This window comes from Strix uralensis, chromosome Z, assembly GCF_047716275.1.
Source record: "Strix uralensis isolate ZFMK-TIS-50842 chromosome Z, bStrUra1, whole genome shotgun sequence".
In the NCBI taxonomy this organism is placed as follows: domain Eukaryota; kingdom Metazoa; phylum Chordata; class Aves; order Strigiformes; family Strigidae; genus Strix; species Strix uralensis.
The window spans coordinates 102,628,342-102,652,876 of NC_134012.1; the positions used below are offsets into that span (position 1 = coordinate 102,628,342).

A 24,535-nucleotide genomic window follows, 5' to 3' on the forward strand; every position below is an offset into this window, starting at 1 on the left:
TACTGCTTTGATGACATTATCTTACTCTTTGTAAACCTGCTCAAGCTCTTCCTCTTCTCAAAGCCTCTGCGGCCCTGCCTCACACTAGCTACCCGCTCTCAGTCAACACTGACACGGCAGCGCTGCCTACCACTTGGAAAGGGAACCAGCACCTGCTAGCTCCATTTTTCATGAAGTGCTTCCATTCTTCCACATCTGATAGAACAGATACTTGGTTTTAGAGAGTACTGATGTATTAGTAACCTTCAAAATCCTCTGTATTGTCTCTTTCTTCATGAAGCTACACAAATAAAAAACCCACCCACTTAGAATAAAATAAAAATACAAAAACCCACAACACACCATGGCAGATAGGCTGCCAGTGTACTCAAGAGAATGCCAGTTCTTATTGTTTCCTTGTGCTGCTTCATCAATTTCTCATTTATCTTTCACTGAGACTGCAAAAACCTTAAGGAAGAAACAATCATTTTCACGGCACACACTTCAAATGTTCTGTTTTGTTCATCAGCAAACAGGAGAACACACTGGCCAGTGCTACCCGCCCACAAAACTGATAATCCTGTGGAACAAAGCACGCAACTCCTGGTCACCCTGGCCCTTTAGCCACTGCCCATTACTTCTTGCACACTTCCAGAACAGACATCTCCGCTCCTGCTAAGCGTCCCTTGATTTGAGCAGGTTGCTCTTTGACAACACAGCTCACCTGACATGGTCTGACATACAACAGTTGAAAGAACAAACTGATGTTCTGCATGTAGGTCCAAAACCAGGCAACAGCGTTACCAATTTCCCAAGGAGTATTTCAGGTCAAAGAGCAGTAGTTTAATGTTATTTTGTCTGGTATCTGGTAGTTACGCAGCTGACCTACAGGATTACATCTGCTCAAGCTGAGAACAGGTTGCTCGGAGCCTGTGAGGTCTCCATCTGGGGTAGATTTCAAGATCCAACTGGATAAAGCCCTGACCAGCTTAGTCTGACACTACAGCTGTTTGGTGCAGGAGGCTGGGCTAGAGTCTTCCTGACAGCCCTTCCAGCCTGAATCATCCTAAAATCATATGATCTTCCCACACAGCTAATGCTCAGTACTCCTACCACGAGTGATACCATACCAGTGATGCTATTTTCTCAGTGCTTCAAAAGGAAGAAATCAGACATGGCTAGAAGAGAGGTAACTAACCCTGCTTGGATTTTTCAGTGCCATTCTGGGCATAGCTTGTTTTCTCAAGATCACATTATCACACCAATTCAACATAGATCATCCCATTTTTTTCTTACTTTCACTTAATACATATTACTATATAGAATCAAGGTAGCTTGTGCACACACCTTTTGGAAAAGAATATTTCAGCTGGAGGGAACCTACAACAACCATCTGGTCCAACTCCTGAGCCCTCCGGGGCTGACCTAAAGTTAAAGCCTGTTGTTAAGGGCATTGTCCAATCGCCTCTTAAACACCGACAGGCCTGGGGCAGCGACCCCCTCTCCAGGAAGCCTTTTCCAGGGTTTGACCACCTCTGGGTGAAGAAATACTTCCTCTCGTCCAGTCTGAACCTCCCCAGCGCAGCTCTGAGCCCTTCCCAGGCGTCCTGTCCCTGGATCCCAGGGAGCAGAGCTCAGCACCCCCCTCTCCCCATCCCCTCCCCAGGGAGCTGCAGAGAGCCCTGAGCTCAGCCTCAGCCCCTTCTCCCAGGCGAGACAGGCCCGGAGCCCTCAGCTGCTCCCCACAGCACCTGCCCTCCAGCCCCTCACCAGATTTGTTCCCTCCTCTGGACACACTCTAGGACCTTCACATCCTTTTCAAAATTGTGGGGCCCAGAACTGCACATAGTGCTCCAGGTGAGGCCACACCAACACTAAATACAGCAGGATAACTGCCACTCTTGGCCACTGGCCGTGCTGGGTTGGATGCCCCCAGGATGCTGTTTGCCCTCCCGGTGCCAGGAAACGCTGCTGGCTCCTGCTGAGCTGCTGCCCCCCAGCACCCCCAGAGCCCTCTCTGCAGGGCTGCTCCCCAACCACTCCCCTCCCAGTTTATACTTGTCTCTGGCATTACTCTGTCCCCTGCGCAGAATCTGGCATTTGAACTTGTTTAATTTCATGACGCTGATGATTGCCCAATGCTCCAACCTATCTAGATCCCTCTGCAAGGCCTCTTGTCCCTTGAGAGAGTCAACAGCACCTCCCAGTTTAGTATCATCAGCAAACACCCTAATGGTGCATTCAACTCCTGCATCCAGACCACTGATAAGTGTCGAACAGCACTGGCCCTAGAATCGAGCCCTCAGGAACACTGCCGGCAAACTGCAGCTCTGTAATCTTCCTACAAAGCCTGACTGAGCTTCCAGAGATCATCCAAGAAGACTCCCTGCTCAGCCACGCTGGTCATCTGCCCCTATTACTTGACTTCCAACACAATGGGACTGCCTGCTCCTGTGCAAAGTTATTTAAAAAAAGTGGTTCTTAAAAACTGACCAACCCTCATGGACCCCAAAGCCTTCAAAAGCAGTTTCTCAGGGGACACTGCTAACTGGCTGCCTGGGTAGCTTAAAGTCTGCTCTCTTGAAATCCAGGGTAGCAACTCTGATGACCTTCTTTCTCATTACACCAAAAATTTTAATCTCTACCATTTCATGATCACTGTGGCCAAGGCAGCCACCTACCATCACACCTCCCACAAGCCCTCCTCTACTCACAAACAGTAAGTGTAGGAGGGCATCTTTCCTAGCTGGCTCACTGAGTACTTGAGACTAGAAATTATCTTCAACGAACTTCAGGAATTTCCCAGACTTGCTTGTCACAGCAGTATGGTACTTGTGTCTGGTTGAGTTACTCGCCAATCCTAAATTAAAATGGGACTTTATGTTCCACTAGCATTTAAGAATTGTGAAACAAACTGAATCTTGCTACACAAGCCACTTAGTTTCATGAATCACCCCAGAGCGTTTGTTCATTTACCTGAAGTTAAAACAGAGTACTGGCTTACTGCTCACAGGGCTGATAAGAATGATTAATATTTAACATTCTCAAGTTCACGTACGTGAAATAGCTCCAACAAGCTATCCATGAGAATACCATACCTCAATTCATCAGTCACACTGGAAACGCATGTGCATTTTCCCCACCAGAAGGCATATTTCACAACATTAAAATGTATGTTCCTCTCCACATCAGTGACCACGCAGTGTTAGCGTGTACCTCAGTTTAGCACACTGTCAGCCTGCAGAGAGTGTCCAAGTATCACAGTTACAACCTCTTTTATCCCAGAGGCACCAAAGGACAGCACTCTGCTTGTAAGACCCAACAGCCTCTACAGCCGTAACAGCAGAACGGGCTCCAAGTGACCAAACAAGTGCTGAAACTGCAATGAATTCTTCTAGAGAACAGACCTTGCCAAATGCCACCCTCAGAAGTGAAGCCCTATCACAAGGGCACACAACAGCCCAGACTGACAAGTCCTAGAGAAGTACTCCCCACAGCAGTCACCGAACCTAAGAGAGGGCTTGCGCTTGCCGTTTCAGACCAAGTAATCTTTAACAAAGCCAGACTGCACGGAAAGGGTCTGTTCTGCCCCCAGAGCAGCACTTGCACCCTGGCTTTGGCACAACAGATAGAAATGCCACCTTTGTACGGAGCCATTCCTACCACACAGTGCTAGGGGCAGCTGCATGACACAGGCAGTAGGATAGCGTTCTAATGTAAGTTGAAAAAACATCAGCTAAAATCTGGAGGAAATAACCCACTTTGCACTGGGGATAAAGATTAAGATTTGTGTATGTGGTGTTCTGCTTTTTCCAGTCATAATAAACCTTCTCAGAAGAAAAAACAAGTTTTCAAGAGTATTCTAGGAACAACAGGTGAGTTCTAAATTTCATTTCATACAGAAATTTATCCTGCAAGCATAAATTTGGTAAGCAGAGAGAATAATCTCCAAACCCCTGAATAAGCCTTGAAAGTAAATAATGTTGAAATGACTGCAAATTGCATAGTTTAAGAATCTTCACTTGGACATGAAAATAACTAATTTTTACTTGATCTTTATATCAACTCAAACCTACCTTCTATTTAATAAAAATAAAAATTATTTCACTGAGATTACTAAAACAAGAATTGCATGTGTTGAATTGATTTCCAATACAACAGAAAAGTAACAAGAGGTTGGAAAGTGTTGTTTTATTTTAGTGTCAGTAGGAAGTTTTAGCTTTCAAAATAAAAAACCCTAGAAAATTCAGGCTTCTTCAGCTGAAGACAAGTCCTCTGAGACTAAACATATATTTTTAAAAGTTCCTGTGATGTAGAGAACATTGTAGCCTAGATATATGCTTTGTGTTCTGAGAAACTACAGCAAGATGTTATCAATGAGTCAGTAAAAGAGCGGTGTCGTACTGCATTATGGGGGCTATACAGTGGCTATGAAATATAATCCCTATAGGGGCTGTTATAGGCTAATACAGCAGATACCAAAAAAAATACTGAAACATCTCAGCAGCATCTCCAAATAACAGTGTTTTCAAGACATAGATATTTAAAGCGGGCATTTGTTGCAAACTAAACAGAATCCTTTCTCCCCGACTTCTTTCCCCTTTAAAAAAAAGCTCATCTTCACACGCAATGAGATATTAAGAACTGAATACACACCATGAGATATTAAGAAGTGAAGCACAGAAAAAAGGAAGTCTCAAATTCATTTTTCTTTTAACTGTATTCTGAGCACAACATCATATAACCTGGAAAACTAGTGAGGTCATGGCATTTAAAGCTCCGGTGATCTGAACTGGTATGTGATTACACAGGCAGCTAATTCCTATTATTTGCACCCAACTCCTAATAGCTTAGAAGAGCCAGGTGTTTTTCTTACAGAGCTCATGCATTCAATCACTTAACTCCCCTCCCCACCCAATGAGACACTGAGAAACTCTTTACACCAAGCTCAAGGTCCTTCTGAAAACAAGCCCACATTTGCAGAGTGTCACATCTTAACTGTGTACTATAAGAATGTGCACAAGGAACAACCATATTACTGAATTTTTTTGTTTTCATGGCAGGTATTTCATGGTGAGGTATAGAATTTTATTCTCAAACACCAGCAAAAGCATGCCCTGAAGCTTTGTTGAGAATACTCACTTTAAAAAAGTAAAACAATTCCAGAGCTGTGGGGCACTACCCCAGAAAAGCATTTACACAGGCATTGCACACTGGACAGGGTAACCACCCCACGAGGTTAACTGCTACACCAGACACAACTCATGATGCACAGGTTAGCACAACATCACTCAGGGCTCCAAGCTGCCCCTCGTAACGAATCTGCTCTGCCACACCCCTAAATACCAGCCTCCAAACACCACCTGGGCTGCAATAGCACCTCACCAAAACTCATCTAAATCAAGCCGCCTCCTCCTCAGCTTCACGACACACCAGACCACATTTTGACTGACAATCCCTTGACACCTGCATGAGATCTGGCACTCTGGAGCTATCCTCCCACCTTTCAACAAAAGGAGGCAAGGAGGACTCGCAAACAAGGGCAAAGATGACCTCTTGTCTCAGCCACTGGGGCTCCAGCATCAATATTCCTGTTTCACACACAGTTAAGTTCATCTATCAATGCTCATGCTAGTGTAAACATCAAATGGGTATTAGTAAGGCCTAGACCTTCTAAGTTGCTGGGACATGAATGCCTTAGCCCAGTCCATCAACACCATCTTTGGGATTACACCTCAGCAAAATACTTTTGGGAGCTCTGTGCCACACTGCTTAATTAGCAGACTGCAAACCCTCCGGTTTCCAAGAGCTCATTTTGAAAAGGCCCTGTTAGGCTGTCACAAATGACCTCACCCAGAAAGCCTTCCTCCCCTTCAGAACACAAAACCCACAGCAGTGGTAGGGACCCAGACACTGTCACACCTACCCAGGCCATCCAGAGGCCGAAACACAAAGCCAGCTCAGATTCCATTAAACACACACTTTTTTTATTCCAACCTCAGAGGTAACATAAAGATGGGGCGGGGCACAAATTTTCTGGTGATTTACTTCTGATCCAACTCATTTCCCATAGATATCCATTCTATAAAGGGCATCAAATCTAACACATGCCAAGGAACACCACCTCCTGCTTTAATTGCTGAGGACTGGAACCTCAGAGTCATCCCATTACAATCAAAGATTAAAAGTCTACTTACTTGTCAGTTGAAAGCTTACTCGTTCCAGCTGATTCAGTCCAGAAGAGCAGTCTCAGGAACTCCAGAGCTGTTACTATCCAGTAAGTTTAATACCAAGTACAGTAGGAAAGCTTCTCTGATTTAACAGAGACTATTCTGAAGACCTAGCCACACCAAGTATCACTTTAGAGACTCAGTAGTCTCTGGGAAGGTGCCTGAGCCACCCTCACACCTGATCTTAATGAAGATGTGCTAATTTCCTGTTTAGTCTAAGCACCTGTGTAACTCTCAACCCTGTTTCTATAGCCTGTAAAGCAGATTAATAATTCTTCTTTCAATATTTTTGTTAAATAATATTGCGATTCTGAGTGTAGGCCAGGAATCGCTACTACCTACTTTTATCTTGAGCTCAAGCTCCGTGTTTCACTCACCCACTGTTTCTATGTGCAAGTTACCAGCAACATGTGAACTGCTCATAGTTACCACTGGCCAGCTGACAAATGCTAAAGCCATTCAAGCTTCCAGCTGAAAACCAGCTTCTGCCCACTGAAAGAAAATCCTTTCCATAGTATTCTCCAGTTACCAATTTAACAAATAAACTTTTAGTTGAAAGAAGGAGAGAGCTCTACAACTCTTACAGGACCAGCTACCTTCCTTTTCTCCCTGCTTTAATCCTCTTTTCACTGTAGAAATATCTTTTAACACACAAAGAGAACTTACGATGCCTCATGCTCAGCGCCTGTGCTAATCTAAGCAAATAAAGACCAGCTGCACCTGAGAAGCCTATACCCTGCCTAGAGACACATTCTGTTTAGAGGAACGGCCATTATGCATAGAGACAGACTAGAAAAAGAAACAGCAGATTCATTTTCTGAGGTCTTGAAATCAGGATTTTGTGAATATTACTTCAGTTCAGCAGAGCTGTGATATTCAGGACTAGAATAACCATGTGAAATTCAATTTCATGCTGCATAGGATAGTAAATGAGTTAGTAAATGATCTGATTAGACTAAATATGACATCTGTGTAAAGTTTACATTTAGTAAGGAAAGTGTCTGCAATGTCACATAAACACTTGGGTTTTTTGCTTTGTCATCACTCTGTCTCCAAAACATTCATGCTATAGCTACATTATTTTTCTGTTTAATTGGGGGAATAGGTGCAGAGGAATATAGAGAGGGGGAAAAAAAAAAAACAAAACAAAACACAAAAACCAAACCCTGCCTTATCTTGGCTCCTTCTTAGTTTTACTTTATGCACTTTTAGTATAAAGCCCAGCTGTAGGGAGTTCTTTTTCCAGTCACACCAGAGCCAGGTCAAGCTGGCAGAGGAAGGATAGGTTAAAGTGTCAACAGGGAATTATAAAAACACTGTCTTCATGACTTTTCAAGAGGTCAAACCGATTTTTGCATCTTCAATTTTTATCAAAAGAGTAGAAAGTGTGTGGAAGTCTATACTGAATCCTTTTTAACTGTGTAAGCTGAAAGATTTCACCTGAAGCACAAGAAAAGGCAGGGGGAATGCACACTGTGACTGCTGACATCCACAATGGACTTCACCAGGGACTGAGAAGTTAAAATAACGATTAATTATAGCTGAGTGCAGCACGCAAAAGGTACCAAGCACCCTTTCTACCCTACTTCTAACGGTCTCTCCCACAGTCTCTTCACTACCTGCGTCAGCGCTGGCTGTGGAGCGGAGTTCACCAAACCCACGGGCAGCCCGACCTTTCCTTCAGAAAGGGGCAGTTTGGTTTCAGGGGCTGTGCCAGGCTGGCCAGGACGGCTCTACCGCCACAGCCCTGCCTCCGGCAGCAGCACCACACCCTCGGGCACCCAGAGGGACCGGCCACACTCAAACCCCACACCGGTGTCCCCTCAGCCGAGACCCCCACCCTCAGCCCAGCGCCTTCCAGAAGGTTCTGCCGCCCGCGGCTGGGCCCCGCCCCGCCCCGCCCGCCCCCTCAGGCAGCGCCGGAGGCGGGAAGGGGATGGCGGGGCTGAGCTCATTACACCAGTGATTAACGGTTTTCAGGCCACTGAAGGCTCCCCTAAGTTCTGAGTAGGGGACTGAAACAGTTCTTCTACTTGCAAATACAAAAAAAAGAATGAAGTTGCCTATCCTCATCTCCATCAGCTTTGTCAGCTCTGCTCTATGTGCAGCTCCCGTGGCGTTAAAGACAAGGTGGTGGCTGCTCCCCTCAAATGACTCTGTGTCCTGATGCATCATGGCTGCTGCTGAGGAAACCTGCAGGTGAAGCTCTGGACAGCTGTGCTGACTGCAGAGCTCCGTGCAGATACCTGAATACATATGAGCAGAATTTAGTAAGGTATTAAACTAATCCAGAGACCAGAGAAGGTAGCAAATGCTGAATGGGGTTTGTCTTTCCTGAGGCAGGTGGCACAGGCCACTGCTGAGCAAAGGTTTGATTGACTATGGTGATTCCTGAATCCAAAATGATTTAGGGCAATAGTTTTGAAATGACTAGCCTTTATTTACCGTTCTGAGACTAACCTTTCTGTATCACATGTGTGCATGTCAGTACCTAACAAGGTATGGAGAGATTGAAGTCACAGACAAGAGAGAGGTTGTGATACGTGTCTCTCTGACCAGAGAACCATTTATGGCATATTGCCTAAATTCCAAGCGTTTAATGGCTGCCAGACAAAAAGAAATTGCTATACAGCAGCATAGTGAACTGATATTCACTGACCCAAATTCAGAAAAATACTGTGTGTAATGCAGGGCAGGTTTATGGCCAGGCCACTCAGTGCTCAGAGCCGGCTGTACGGGGAGAGGGCAGCTACTGACCTCCTGGTAAAACAGAGGAAGGAAGGGAAGTTACAGAAATCTTATGTTCTTTGTAAATGTCCATTACTAGGTAGTTTATTTTGCTGTGGTTTGTGATTTATTTAATGCTTTGCCTGAAATGTGTAGGCTGCAGCGGTTGGTTGACAGGAAAAAGGAAGTTCTGTGCCTTTGATAACTGCTGCTGGACAGTTAATTTCTCAGGCTAATGGAAGCAGTACAGCTGACCTGGGCGGAAGATTTACAGCCAAGGAGCCAAACAACAGTGTTTGCAGAGGGAGCAGTTTTCTTGGGGGTGGGGAGTTCCCCCTTAGGGACAGGTAAATAAACATAAATTTTATCTGTTAGCCATCTGCTTACATTGAAATTGCTTAAACTGTATCCACAACCGTTTTGCTGGGGAAACAGATTTCATGGATGGTACATTGTTAGTCAGATTTTACACCCTTAATCTGAAGATAATCCTCAATTTGCATTCTTTGCATCAGATGTGTCAGATGGTGACTCATTATGGGGAATGCCAGGATGATCTAGAACTGATGTAATGAGTTTGATGATTGGGAAACTCAAATCAATTTCGTTTACTGAGTCCTGGTAGAAATCAGAAGAGATCATGGTTTCCAGGTTAAATACCTTTGCTCTACTTTATACTGCTCTGAGTTAATCTTTCTCTATCTAGTAGTCAGAATGACCAGAACAGGTAATCTTTAACCACTAGCCATTGACTTACAAGGGTCACAACATTTTCCTTTCGGTGATCTAAGCTGTCCTAGCACTACATATGCCTTACTTCTGTCTATTAGATTGTGGTATTAGCGCTGGTGAATGTGCTTCCTTGAAAGCTTGTGAAGGTTGATGCCCCCTGAATACTGTAGTAATCTGGGATAAACAGATAAACACCAGCTTTGCCCACTTTGAGCCCAAGAATTCCTGTAGAAATTTCATCTCAACAATTATATGGTCATATCCTAAATTGATATAAATCAGCATAGATTCACTGAAATTAATAGGTCATAGCAAAGGAATAAATTCAGTTACACTGTTGGACATGTGTCAGTTTTCTCCATAAAAGGATCTGGCCTAAATCTTTGACCCAGATTTGTCTGGAAGTTTCAAACCAAGTAAGCCATGCACACAGCTGGTGAACTGTAACAGGATTTTTCCATAGATGAAATAGCCAACCCTAAATAAGTTTACGAGTATTGATTATATGCTCATTAAGATAGAGCTGGAGTAAAGCCCTAAAGATACAACTCAAGTTCTCATACATGAATGGCCATTAATGGAACAGTTCTGTGGCTGGAATCTAGGGGAGGAAAATCATTAAATATCAGGGTTCCGGAGGACAGAAGACTTGGTGTCTCCCTGGACTGGTGCCTCAGTAGTTCCTCTTTAAAACTCTGTACCTTATAGCATCAGATTTTTCAGATAAGAATCTTTTGCTCTAACTCCCTCCTCAACTGAGGGTCTAGTTTCCCATCTCCCTCAAAAATGCAACTGACTTTAACCTGAGGTTTATGATAAATGAGCTGGATAACATGAGGTCTTAGGCCATCCAAGTGAGGAAGAGAAAGCTCTTCCCAATCCACTGGCTTCTCCCCACTTACTCTACATCCGCACCATGATCCTTCTCTGTGTTATTTTTCTTTTCATATAAAGTTCACACTATTCTGATTTTAAGTGGAAAGGGAAAAAAAGAATGAGAACTGATTCAGGGAAGCCTTTTTCAGGTCAGGTCACGTAAATGAACCCTGATTTGAAAGTCTTCAGTTTGAACTGAATGGTGAAATTGGCTTTTGAAACCTACTCTAACTAAACAAAGTAACTGTGGTTTTAAGCCCTTTCAAACAGGTTTTCTAAACAAGCTTTGTTGAACATGTATTTATGATCAAAACTAACCAGCTGAAAAGAAGGTTTATTCTTAAAAGGATTTATACCACTCACAAACCCTTGTAGGCCCATATAATTTCAAACCAGAGTAAAACGAGTCTCCTAATACACTAGTGAAATCTTCATGCACAGACTATTTAACCCCTTTTTTGCCAAAACAGTTGTTTTTAATTGAAGAATTTCATAATTAAGGCTTTGCAGAGCCAAACCATAGCTTCTTACTGTTTGTTAAATCTTCCCAGTGTGAAAAACTTCCTAACATAGCCTGATTTTTGCCCCTGTTGTAAGTTATTATTCCTTCACTTTTGGAGTTGTTCTTTTACTCTTTCCACACAGAAAAGACTCAGTTCCTCAGATTTCTATTTCACTCTTTGTATCCTCCACAGTTTATACAAGAAAAATTATAGGGAAGAATTCCTGTATGGATCAAATTTTGTCCTTTGTATAGTGAGACCTTAGTAAGCAAGGAGCTGTGCACATAAAATAGAATCACAGAATACTTTAGGTTGGAAGGGACCTTTCTGGGTCATAGGACTCAGGCCTCTGCTCTGAGCAGTGCCAACTTCAAAGTTAGATTGAACTTCAGATAATTTTGCTTGGGGTCATATCTACATATTTTCAAGGGAAGAATTTGGCCCTCAGATGAATGTGCAATGTGTATTGCATTATTTGTCCTTGTGTCACCTGTAGTAACATTTCAACAAACCAGTTCCTTTTTTTTTTCAGGAATTTCCAAATAATTTGGCATTTAATTTCAAAGAATTGGACCCAAACCAGTCAGCAGCAGTAATGAATGTTGCAATGCTGTTTCAGACTCTCACCAGTGCTTCCATGTGTAGTGGGCAGTACTTCACTCACAATTGTAGATTGCCATTTCGAGGAAAACAGCTTTTTTCCCAGAAATATCAAGTAAGTGGTGTTTCCTCTGTGATAAAAAAGTAGCACATTTTTGTCTTTCCCTGCTGTTTTTGGACAACATGTGTCATTTTGGGTTTTTTTTTAATTTGAGGTCTTTTGCCCTCTTTTTATGATTAAGCAAATTGTCAGATACCTTCTGTAGACTTAAAATGCACATCCATATTTTCAGAATGGCATGTGGAGTTTGCACACAGAATTCTGGTATAACTGTACAGGTAATTTTAAAATAAATATTTTCCCCAAACTTTGTTCTACTATTATGGACAGACTATGAACTACTACTACTAGTAATTCTGTCATCTTTATACTGTGTGCATGTACACAGATGAGAGACTTTCACCAAAAACCAAGCAGTATCAACACCAACTGAAAAGCAGTCCCTGCTTCAGGAGGGTTTTCTAAATAGATCAAGGGCAGAAGGTAACACAAAGGTTGAGAGCAGCACTGAAAAGCCCTAACCACCCGGACTCTCAACAAAGAAAATAGCTGTAACTGGGGGTATATTCTTCCTAATATGCCAGGAAGTCTATTAGCAGGAACAGTCACGGCACAGTCGGGCCCCACGACACAAGATGTCTGCACACACAAAGAATATAGAGCCATATAATGCTGTAGATGCTATCCCGATCTGGCAGAAGTTTGCAGAAATGTTTCTTTTGGCTTCAACAGATCCTGGTTTTGTCTGATGTTTAGTGATCAGATAGTGGTTCACTCCAGATTTTCCCCAGTCATCTTCCTGTTAAGGTCTTTTTAAGGGTAAAAAATGAGACTGTATCAGTGCATCCAAGTGGCTGACACATAGCCATGGTCTCCCTCCTTGTACAGCACCTGAAGTTAGGTATCACAGATTACTGGCACTTTTAAGCTAAAAACAAGTGAGTAGGACCGTGTTGTTACAAACCTCTTAATTTCACTATGTTTCTCCAATACCCTGTCACACAGAACAGCATATGAAAGCTAAAACTCAGGCATGTGCTCTTTTTCTTTTCCTGTCTCATTTAATCCTTTACTTCCTTACTAAATGTTACTTGTTAGCATTATTAATTTTGCTTTGTGCTAATTAAAATCTTTAACAAAACTGAAAGAGGGTAGAGTGAAGCAGTTGGATCATCTACGTTAGGCAACTAACATTGCTTTTACAAACAAGGTTATAAAAAATGTGTCATTACATCCCCGAGATTTATAAATTCTGGAGTTTTTCATAAGGGGAAAAAACTATTCTTGAGCTGTATCTGCAGTGATAAGACTGCTAAGAACCTATAAAGACAGCTCCATTATTGCCCAGACAGCACAGTTCAGCACCTTCTTTTATTCATGACTGCTGACATTATTATTTGTATTAGTGGTGTATCTGAGACTGGAGCTACACTGTGATTAGAAAACAGCATTTTAGGAAACAGCAGGAGATAGTTCTTGCCGTGACAAATTTGCAGTCCAAATACATGACAGCCTAAAGGAGAAAGGGCATAAACTGGTGAAGGTGAGGGTGTTCTAGTGGCTTTGCAGTTCAGGTTTTTTTCCATCCCATGATGTTGCATTATTAAGCGTTTGAATCTGTTCTGTGCAGGACCCTTCTCACAAAAGGGGAGCTCTGATTCTTACTGCTGGTATGTACTGCTCATCCATACTGCCCGTTCCATCTCGCCCCGGCGGTGGCGAGGGAAGGTGGGTTAATGAGGACAGGAGCTATATTTGTGTCCTGTCAGAGGTCTAGTTACACTAAAGCTGGAAAGCAAGGAGAGTGCAAGACACAGACTTTTTTCCAGAGGTGATTTCGCAGTGGCTTTCTGCTGCTGGATGGACACACCCCGCCAAAACCAGTAAAGTGACCTGGTTCCTCACTTTTGTGAAGTATTATATTGAAAACTTTGCTTTTTTAAAAAAAAAAAAAATTACTATTACTTAAGACTGTTACAATGAAATAGAAGCATGGTAATGGAAGTAAGCAATGAAATACTAATTAGTTAACTATCAAGAAGGTTATCATACTGAAGGTGTGACTTTATGTTTAGAGAAATCTCAGGTTCAAATCCCATACTATCCTTCACAAAAAATGTGAAATTCATCATGTCCTAAATTCAGGAGGTTTATGCAATGGTATTATCTGGATAAGGTCCTGAAATGTGTAATTCCTGGGTTTGCCATCGGTGTTCAGTTAGGCTCCACTGAATTCAGACTTTTTCCCCTATCTCATAGGTGTGCTGGAAAGTAAAACCCATTAAAAATGTGACAGGATCTCTGAGAGTTCTGAAAATTCCTATGCAGAAAAGACAGTAAATCAAAATTTTGAAATTTTAAAAAGATGGGTAAAACCCAGCAGTGAACAGTAAGATCTGAGGAATGGATGAAATCAGTCTTGCTGGCAGAAGTAAGCAATTAATATGAAGACAGAGTAAACACTCTTCATCTCAGGATTAAGCAAAACAGGCAGCTCAAAAAAACCTGTATTTTGCATTTTTCCTTACCCACATATGCTCTCTCTGAAGGGACAGAAAAAATTGACATTTCAGAGTTTTTTTCCCATTCCTTAGTCTGTTTGAGTAAAGGTGACTCTGGCTCTGTGCAGTAAGGGCCATCTCCCTCCCCCTGATCAATATATTAATATGACTTATCAGAAAGAGAATGAATTGTTTACTTTAAAACCTCAGGATCCCATAAAGGGCGAGGGAAAGGAGTCCACTGGAAACAGAGGCTTTCAACAGCTGACCACTGCTGGGAACTCGTAAAAGAAAACCAAGACCTCCAAAGATACAGTGATACTCAGCAAAATGTCACGCAAGAGAATCTCAGTTCTGACAAGCCCTGACAACACACCAGAGGATCATTTGGCAGTTGTGTCAGATGGTAAGTGCCTTCCTCTGAGGAAAAGGAAATGCTAAAATGTATTAACAAAAATAAAATAGTGCAGTTGAATTTTGAATACTAAGCACTTCAGCATATCAAACTATCCACAAATGCCTGTGGCCTGTCTGTGTAATTTAACAGGATTTAATGTCTTGTACATAGTGATCTCTGCCTGTACTTTTAAAGAGATTAGGCTTTTATTAGTGTCAGTGGGAAACACACCAGAAATGTTTATTGTTTAAAAAAAAAAGGAGGTGATGGGGAAGCTGACAGCAAGTGTGGTTAGACTTCACCAGAGTTACAGGAATGCTTCCATAAGCCTGGATATAGAAAAAGGACAGGTTCTGTGATCCATCAAGATACTTCTTGAAAAACCCTATTGTTTTTCACAATGATCTTCTCAACTGTAACATTCCAATAATATTCTTTATACAAATGTCTAGCAGAAGAGAAGAAAAAAGTGGATTTTTTTTTCTCTTATGTTTATGCTTTGCTTTCTCCCTGTACTGACCTGTAACGTTCCCGTTGCTTCAGGTTATTTTCTCCATTGCAGTACCAAAAACTAGTGGCCATTTCTCTTTCTTTCATTATCTTTTGCCTTGGAAATATTCCTGTTGAATTGCTGGAAGCTTCCACGTAGCTGTGGAACCATCAAACTGTCTGCTTGCAGCTGCATCATTTGCCTAGCTATCTACTGTCATACACGTTTCACAGTCAAGTCTAGAGGCACTTCTGCCAGGGCTCTGTATCTGCCAGTGACTGTCGGACTTTTCATCACAGAGCTTAATTAGAGTAGGATCTTGCCTGACCTTTCTTCTCTGCTGCAGAGAGAAAGCTGAGTAAAATGTGTATGAGGAAAGGTAAGGGGAGAAACCACTAACGCTGTGATGAATTAGACAGCAATGAGCAGTACTTCTGTTCCTTTGGCATTCAGTTCTCACTATCACCAGCTAGAGCACAGGCACATTTAGTAAAAACAGCCTCATGGACATCAGGGCTACAACTGCGAGGCGCATCCTGACTAGACAGACCGTGTTCTGGGCGTGACCGTGTATTTGCCATCATTAATTCAAAGGACTCGGGGCCGTTTTGATGCACCAGCTGTGCGGCAGCTCCCTTCCTTCTTTTAGAGATGTTTCCTTCGTAGCTGTGATTGCACAGTGGCCTGACCCGTGGGTCTGCAGATCTGCCTGCAGCTCTGTGCATGCCTTCAGATGCACAACTCCCTCTCCCTGCAGCAGCTAGAGACTTACAATGCAGAATCACTGAAGGAGAAAAAGCACTTGCAGGAGTTTCAGCCCTGCCCAAGCATTTATAGGCTTGCTTCCTTGACAAGGATGGGAATGACAGAGCAATTGTAATAATCATGTTTGAGAAACAAAGCAGTTGACCTGGTAAGCAGCCAGCAAAGGTTCATTTCTCTGCTGTTTAGCAGCCAAGGGCCACTCAGAACTCAGCTCGTACTGCACGCTCATGCCATCACTGAGGTTTCATTAGATGTACCTGCAAATCGGTAGTTAAACCGGTCCAGAGCCCTAATGAGTCTGCACTAACTGATCAACACTGCTTGAACTAGATTACATTTAAGAAAAAGACCCAGAAAAGACACAAAGTTGAATCAAACAGTAAGGATTGGAGCGGAAATACCTGCTACGCTGTGCAGAGTACACTGGCGGTTCAGGTGTACTCAGTACCTGTCGGCAGCCAGCTCGTCGCTCTGCGCTGGTGTCTCCTCTCTGCTGGCACTTCTGCTGCTGCAGACAGAGCGAGCTAAATTTCCCTTCCTATGACCATCTGCATTTGGGAGCCCCAGGCCCTCATCCTTTATCCCTTCCTGTGACAGCTCCTTCCCCTGTCCGAAACCAGGGCTGCTGTTTCTGCAGTAGCCCTCAACCTGCATCTCATCCGGAGAGCAGATTCTTTCCTGAGTGGTTTCCTTCACAGAGCCTCGCCTGCTCCCCGCAGGCCCCAGCAGAGCTCACAGGAGCTGCCCACACGCGATCGCTGACTCTGGGCACGCGGGGCTGCACTTCCCCCCAGTCGCAGCGTGCCCCGATTCACGCTGGGGACTGCCGCTCCGACTGACAAAAGATGGCACTGACAATGGCGACCGCTTGGTCTCCCCGAGTACAGAACTGTGGTTTTCCTCCCCAGCTGTACCACATTCAGCATACGTACCTCAAAGGTTTAGATTTTACAAACAGCTGACGATAGAGATTTGTGCCTCCCTCCCTCGTTTCTCAGCTGGAAGGCATGATGGGAGCGGACAGCAGACTGGGAATAAAGCAGAAGCGTTAAGGCTATTAACGTGTGGGAGTGACACATCACCAGGGCAGTGAGTCAGGAGAGATGTAAAGGATGAGATTGACAGGAAGGCTAAGCCCATGGAGGAGTTCTCAGAGGATCTGAGTCTGTCTTTTGAATGCTTCAACTTGCTTAACGGTCTTTTGCTAAAAGGCAACCAGAGCCAGAAGACTGTTGGAGAGTCTGGTTTTATTACATATGGGTGGCAAATGCTCCTGAACCTGTAAAACTAGGAATGCATTTACTGAGCTTAAAAAACCCTGAGAAGGATAGTTTAAAAGCATTATAGCAAGACGTTCCACCCTCATCTCCTGGCACAAAACCACAACTCCATCCCCTCCCATGGTGCTTAGTCTAACCAGTCCATACAGCATTCTTTTTTGAGTCAGAAAATTCAAGTTTTTAGTAGTATAAAAAACATTTCAGTACTCGGCACACACAAAATCTACCCAAATTCATGCAAAATGGAACACTAATGTTTAATGTACTCTGCTCTCCTTGAAAGATTTTTACCAATTCCATGGGAATAAAGGAATTCCACTCTGTGGTCTGTCTCTTCTTTTACTTTTTTTTCCCACTTCTTTAAGTTAGCAGACTTCATTACAATGATTGATTAGTTATTATTTTGTTATTCCTGCTAATGAACATTGACTAGCTGGCTTGCACTTTCACAGAGCTACACTCTACCTGCACAGGTCAGTGTTTCTTCCAGTTAATATCCAACGTGATCTTGCACAGATGATCACGCTAGTTGACAGTCTTTATAGACTGAGGAAAAAGTAGATACATGGAAGAGTAAGATACAAAGGCACTACTATTCACCCAAGCTCTGGTTTCTAATCTCCTCCCTTCCCTGTGCTCCTCCTTCTCTGTTTTCTCTGCTTCTCTGCAGTATTCAGATGGGATGATGACACATAAATGAATTTCCATGGCTTTACAAATCACCATGCCTCATGTGACCCTCAGTCACTGTTTCTGTGCTCTTACTCCACTCCTGACAAACAGGATGTTTTACAGGACTTTTTATACTCACTGAGGATGTGCAGAAGTGTTATTAGACTTGCAGGCTAAACAAATACAGAAACAGTCTCTGTCCTATTAAACCAAAAAAACTGTCCTGGGAAGAAATGAACCACCACAGTCACGTGCATGTTAGTTCACTGCTTAATTCAGTGTCGCGTGGGTGTTAACACACCATACAAGAACCGGCATTGAATAAAATAGCTGAAGTGGGACTATGAGTACAGACCAACCCGGTGTATTCTAAGTGGGCTGGCTCTAAAATGCTGGTAAAAACAAGTATATGGAAAACAAATATAATCTTTAGCATCGTGATTCCTCAGATCTAACATGGCTTTATAAAAGTCAGATGCTTACTCTGAGCTGTCACCATCCATAAGAGGAAGAAACAAGTCCTTGCAGAGAATGCTTCATCCCTCCCTTCATTAATTTGTCTCTTAAGACAGGACCAGTTACTTTCTCAAGGTGCCTGTCCATCTCCTTCGCCTGTAAAACACGCTTAAAGCTACCTAGGTTTTAGATTACTACAGCTAGCTTAGACAAAATACCTCAGAGAAATATGGAACCCCACTGTCTCCCACTTCCTTGGTGAGAATCCTGATGTACCATGTATAAATAGGTGTAAACATGGTCTTTTCTCTGTGTTTTGCAGGTCTCTGAAGCCCCCGTGCTGCAGCCTGCAACGTGTATATATTACGCCTTCCGTGGACTAATGATCTGCTCCTGCCAGAGCTGTGGAGTGTGACAATGGTGTTTGTGTCCAGTCTATCAAACGCCATTATCACACTAAATAGCTACTGGTAGACAAGACATCAATTCAGAACTGTAGCAGTATGTTTTCCCGCCATGCTGAGGAATAAATAACCTTTCTACGTGTATGTCACAATGACTCTGCTCTTTCTTCTATAAGCAAAAGCACCATCACACGTGGGCAATACACACTCTGCTACATGCACTTCCACATTCCCATTGCAAAGCACACGAGTCCCCTTTAGGAATCACTGTTACGATGTCATCATGAGGAATGTGGATTTCATTGCAATCAATGGGGTGGTGATTACCTCTGAAAAAAAAGACCAGCTTGGGATTTTCTTTTTCCTGTTGAATTGACCAGGACAATAGAATAGTGAAGCCAATTAGCTGACGTAGTGAAACTGCTGGCTCTTATTTTGGCACCAAATTAAAACATACGTTTGGAACATTAACTGACTGAGATGTTCATGACATTTTTCAAACAGGACACTTTCCAAAATTTTGATAAAAAGCTATTACCTCTAACCTTTATTTATTCAAATGCTTTCAGCTGTGTTCCCTTCCACATCACAACTGTATGTACAATTTGAGCACCACACTCAAGTCCATTGACATATTCTAAACCTACTGGTTTGGGAATGGTCACAGTTTCCTCATAGGAATTCTCTGAAAAATATTGTAAAGAATAGGAATCATCTGTGGAAACTTTCAAAGGGCTTAACGAAAGTCAGGCACCAACACTGCACTGAGAAGCCTAAATCCCATCGAATAATCCAAGATTTAGGCTCACAGAATGTTGTGCTCTGGTTTGCAATGGGAGTGGTAACGTTAATATTCATCAGCATGTTCCAAACTCCACTTTTCCTCTGACTTCTAGCGCTCAGTAACCAGGCACACCTAATGAACAGGAAGCTTTCTAGGGCTGTGATGTGTAGAGTGCTGCTGGAAGAGAGCAGAGGTGAATATGTGAAATTTATCATTTATAGATTATACTGTGTGTTTCCATTTGCAACCGATTTCCCAACAGAACAGCTTGAATGAGTTACTTAATTTTATTCCCTAAACCTTTTCTTCCATGAGTTATTGCCATGGAACAGTCATTAGCAATATGTACTGCTGGACATTAATGGAAGAACTACAATGTTGAATATTAAAACCGAGTTCCAGTCTAGATATTTTTAAAAGAATTCTCAGCACGTGAAATTCTAGTAACACAACAGGCCTTCGCAGAGGAACCCAGAATAGGTTTCCTAAACCCTCTCCATATCCCAATCACTCTTTGCATTCACAATTTTCTTTTGTGACCATCTGTTCTGAAAACCTGCACTGCCCCTCTGTGCAGGTATCTGATACAGCAATAACAGGTGACTGAATGGAGAGAAATCCAGTAGCCTCCTGATAAATTAGTGCAGAACAACTCTTGCAAAAGGAAGATAAAGCTTACTACCTACGGGAGTAAGAAAGACTTTTTGTTGCTTTTTTTCCCTCTTCCAACCCTGCTGTCCCAAATAAACATCAGGCACAGTGATGGGGAAGGGGAGGGCGCAGGGGCAATGCTAAAGGAGGTGGAGGAGAGGCAGGAGCACGACAGCGGACATGTGAACGCAGGGACAAAGCACGTGGCCCGGGAAGCCAAGACCTTGGGCACGGCCCCAGCTCCGCAGCCGCTCCTTCACCTGGTCAATCCGCCTCCTTTTTCTCGAGCCCCCGTCTCCATCCGGGAGGATAGAGGAGAACACCGCCTGTGTTCTGGCCCCTTTGACATCGTTCCGAGGGACATAAAGTCTCTTTTGAAAGACTTGTGCCAGATGCTTACCCACTGCTGTCCCACTTCCCTGACAGCATCCTTCCAGTATATATTGCACCCCTTGGCCTCCTCTTCCCTGGTCCAGTTTTGCTTTCAGGAACAATAAATCTTAATCTCAGCTACCAGATAAAGCATGAACGGATTCCTCTCTTCGGATGTTTCCTACAGCACACAGAGAGCTCATTCAAACCCATTTCTGTGGCAGCAGTACCAGCCTTTTGGTGTGTGCCGCGAAGGCTCTCTGCTGGGTCCTGCTGACAAGCCCACCCCTGTTAGGTCACTCGATAGGGACCTGTCCCATCACCCAGCTGCAGCTGTGACACCATGCTGCCATGCACCTGACACAAATTAGCCACAGCGAACCAGCAGCTCCCATCACCTGATCCCCCGTGCTGCCCTACCACCAGACCAAATGCATATCTAGTGTGTGTTTGGGGGAACATCAGCACGACTCAGGGGGTGAGCTTTTAGCTGTATTAAAAGGACTGCAGGTTCTTTGTGAAAAGGGTGGAAAGGGAAAGGTGAGGGCTGGGCTGCCCAGAAGCATAAGGTTGGGCCCTATCCTTTGTCTGAAAGGAGCAGATAAATGAATTGGAAAGACTGATGTTGTGGACCAGATCCAAAACGTCTGGCACAGACCACCTGTAAGACCACTTCAGCGTTAACAGTAACGAGGGACACTGCTCTGCTGCCGCTGCAGAACAAGCAACCTCAGCCATCCATAAACACAGCCAGAACCCAGCAGCAACAGAAAGGCTCCCAAAGCCAAAATGCTCCCGCTGTCCAAGGCTCAGCAAATCACGGTAATTTCACACCCACAGTATTTTATGGCAGACTCACAGTGAAATCAGCAGAGCAGCAGATAATTATGGCTTATTTTTCAAAAGGTCTTTGCTAAGAACAAGCTTCTGGCTGTGGGAATCTTTGTGCAGGTGAGTTGGGGGGCGGGGGTGGGCAAGAGAGCTGGAATTCCTTTCTCTTTTCTCTGGCTTTGCAGGAGGAAAGCAAAAGCAACCTTGTCTGCAAGGCACTCTGTGTAATGTTTTTGCAGCAGCTACTTTTCTTCTCAACCTTTGATTGAGAAAGAAATTAGGTCCCTTCCCTCCCTCACCATGCCTGCAGTGCTTTCTAGGGAGCCCACACCAGTCCTGCTTGCCCTTCTCCTGATTACTGGCACTGCGATTTTTCTTATTCAAGGAACATCTTACGCCGTTTCTCTCCTCCCACTCAGTAAGCCTCATGTGCTGCTTGCCCAAGCACAGTATCTGTACCAGATGGACAGAAAGAGCTGGAGATTTCATCTGTCATTTCGGACTAGCTCTACAATCTGCAGTGTCATCACAGCTTATTCCACATCATCCATTCTTTCAGAGATGCAAAGCATGAATCACCACTGCTGGCACTCCAGTGGTGGAGTGGCAGTACAGGCTCCCCAGCTTCCATTTCTCATGTTATTAAAGGAAACCCATTTAAAATACTCAAACATCCATGTAGGCAAACAGTTCCTAGCCTTCCCTTGGCACTCTGTGGTAGGACAGCAGTGTAGATTAATTCTCTGTCCCTATTACTTTCTTACTGCTGTGCTCTTAAAACTTAAAAATTAAACGTTATTTCCTGAGGCTTTTATTGTAGAGCAACATGACCTTTACAACACCCACACAAGTATTAGATATGCTAAAATTTCTTGAAGAGAAAAAAAAAAAAAGAAGAAATTAAGGCATAATGGAGGTGCATCCCTGCAGTTCACTGTTAGGCTATGTGAGGTTAAGCTGCAGGAGTTATACTGAAAAGTTCAGCCTAAACTACAGCGGTGCCCTCTGAAAATTGCATAAAATTTTCTCTTGCTGTGTGGTATAAGGAATGGATTGGGAAACATACTGCCTGTTTCCTGATGGGCTCCTCCATCTTCCATCTCCTTGAAGTGGTAAATATTCAAGGCACAGCATCTGAAATACACCAGCTGCCTTGTGAAGGTGCGTCTTCTGGAGAGCTGGGGCTGAGCAGCTTGTGAAGCAGGTGTATGCACGAGGACGGGGAGCACGTATCACAGCGCTGCCATCGGCCCTGCATCCGGGGCTAGGCAGGCGTAGACTCAAATCCTGAAACGCAGCACTCTGGCTTTTTTCATTTGGAAACTTGAAATGAAGAATAATCTAACTTCTGTGGCAAGAATCAATCTTCCCGCACAGGTAAAAAATGCTGCAGATGTTTTGCTTAAAAGTTTCTCAATTTCCCAGTTTTAGAGCAACTTCTTCTGCACTCCAGACATCTCTCCCCATATTTCAGGACCAGGCTGACTGTTGTCTATGCACGCTGACTTTCTCCTGTGGGTGAGATTGCTATTTAAGGTCTAAAGCTGGAACCAGGGTCTACAGCTGATCCCCAGCACCTGCACACTGGTTTTCAGAAGTGCAAGCTGTCTTCCTGAATCCGTGGAGGACAGTCTACTCCGGTTCACTCGCTGCTACCACTGAACACTTCTGAACTTTCAGGTGACATTTTCAAATGTACTCCAGGCTCCATTTCAACAGCAACTGAGGAGGCCAGTTTCCACTGAGCAAGAAGTTTCTAAGGATTACTTTTTGGAAAAAAGATCAACTTAAGAGTTATGTGTCTAGTATTTTGTGGATTTGGACTTAGACACTGAAATGCCTTGGGTGTTTTTGAAAAACGTTACCACTGGAGCTCAGATGTGTTTTAAAGCACTTAAACACTGTGAGAGACTGGGTAAAAAGATCAGTTTATCTCAGGGACACATACATCTAAAACCCCAATACCTATAGGCCATTCATGTGATTAATTACTTCTGAACAAGAAGAAACATCCTGTAGAAGCTTTATTGACTCCATTCTTGAGTGTTTTATCCTTGTTAGTCTGTGTAATAGAATTTAAACCACAATGCATTAGGTGCTTCAGCCTAAACTACAGCGGTGCCCTCTGAAAAGCGTAACATTTTAAAATTGCTCTCAGGACACAGTGCAATTCATTCGTTCTGTGTGTGCTTAGGAATATTTATTAATATAATAACACAACTGCTAACAGCAAGAATTAACCTCTAGCTGCTCCTTTAAAAAATCGGTTCCAGTTTCTGCTTTGCTGACGTCTCTGCTGAGATTAGAATACATGTTTATTTGACCTGCTCACAAAACCCATGCTTTGGTTGCCTTACGTGAAAGGCAAAAAGCAGACTTTGGCTCAGATTAAAACACTGCCTGTAAAACAGGGAGCTGTTTCTCCCATTCATCTCAGTGGCCCATTAAATCTAGAGCCCAATGAGAACACTGTTTACCCTACTGATAATTACTACTTCACTGCTTCTGATTTGGCAGACATCCAGCTGATGCACATTGCTAACACAGGCACACCAAGGTAAAACCACAGTTCTACACTAGGTGACTCTTCTTCTGCCATTGAAGCCAGTGGACATAAACAGGACCAAACTTCCCTTTCCCTGCCTGACTTCTTGGTGTAGACCTTTGTAAAAGTTGAGTTTAGATGCACTCAGCTTTCATTCTTTTTCAGATAGCCAGGAAATACTTCCTGATACAGGGTATGTATTTTCTGTAACAGCAAGACTAAGATGGCTAGTTATCAGTCTTCAAAGAACAGCAATTATTAGCAGAATACTTTTTTTAAAAATCTGACATGAAAATTTAGACATGGGCAGACAAACAGTCTGTTAATCATCATTTCCCATCATTTTTTGTTATGCACTCTGGAGCTTTCTCTGCGTCACCGTCAGACTATCTAAATTTTAAACTCTATATTGTGACCCAGAAACGTCAGTAAGGAATTGAGGGGGCCTGCATAGACAAGGTATTCCTGCCACAGAGTGCCTGCCTGTCAAACGAGACAGACGGGAGGGCGGAACGGAGCTCAGCAAGTGTGAAAGAGGACGGGGCACCAAGGAAACAAATAAAAGGCAAAGACTCAATTCTCTACTTCCCTTAGATACGGTGAAGAGCAATCATCTGAGTACCACGACAGAGCAAGGTTTTAAAACTTGTCAAAATGGCTTTAACCGGAGGTAATCAGT

General features: G+C 43.4%; 1 protein-coding gene and 1 long non-coding RNA gene across 7 annotated transcripts in view; one reads left to right on the forward strand and one right to left on the reverse strand.

Annotated features, from left to right (window-relative positions):
• Nucleotides 1-24,535, reverse strand: part of ALPK2 (alpha kinase 2) — a 99,757-nt gene that overhangs the window by 27,295 nt on the left and 47,927 nt on the right. Inside the window, exon 11 of one of the 6 annotated variants that reach the window (XR_012627204.1) lies at nt 16,794-16,889. The exons of the other annotated variants lie outside the window; for them this stretch is intronic. The gene's annotated coding sequence lies outside the window, so the exon portion shown is untranslated. The remainder of the gene's footprint in view (nt 1-16,793; nt 16,890-24,535) is intronic. 6 annotated transcript variants of the gene reach the window in all.
• On the forward strand, nt 14,438-18,825 carry LOC141938328 (uncharacterized). Its single transcript, XR_012627205.1, has 2 exons — nt 14,438-14,615; nt 18,592-18,825. It is a non-coding gene; the product is annotated as an uncharacterized LOC141938328 (long non-coding RNA).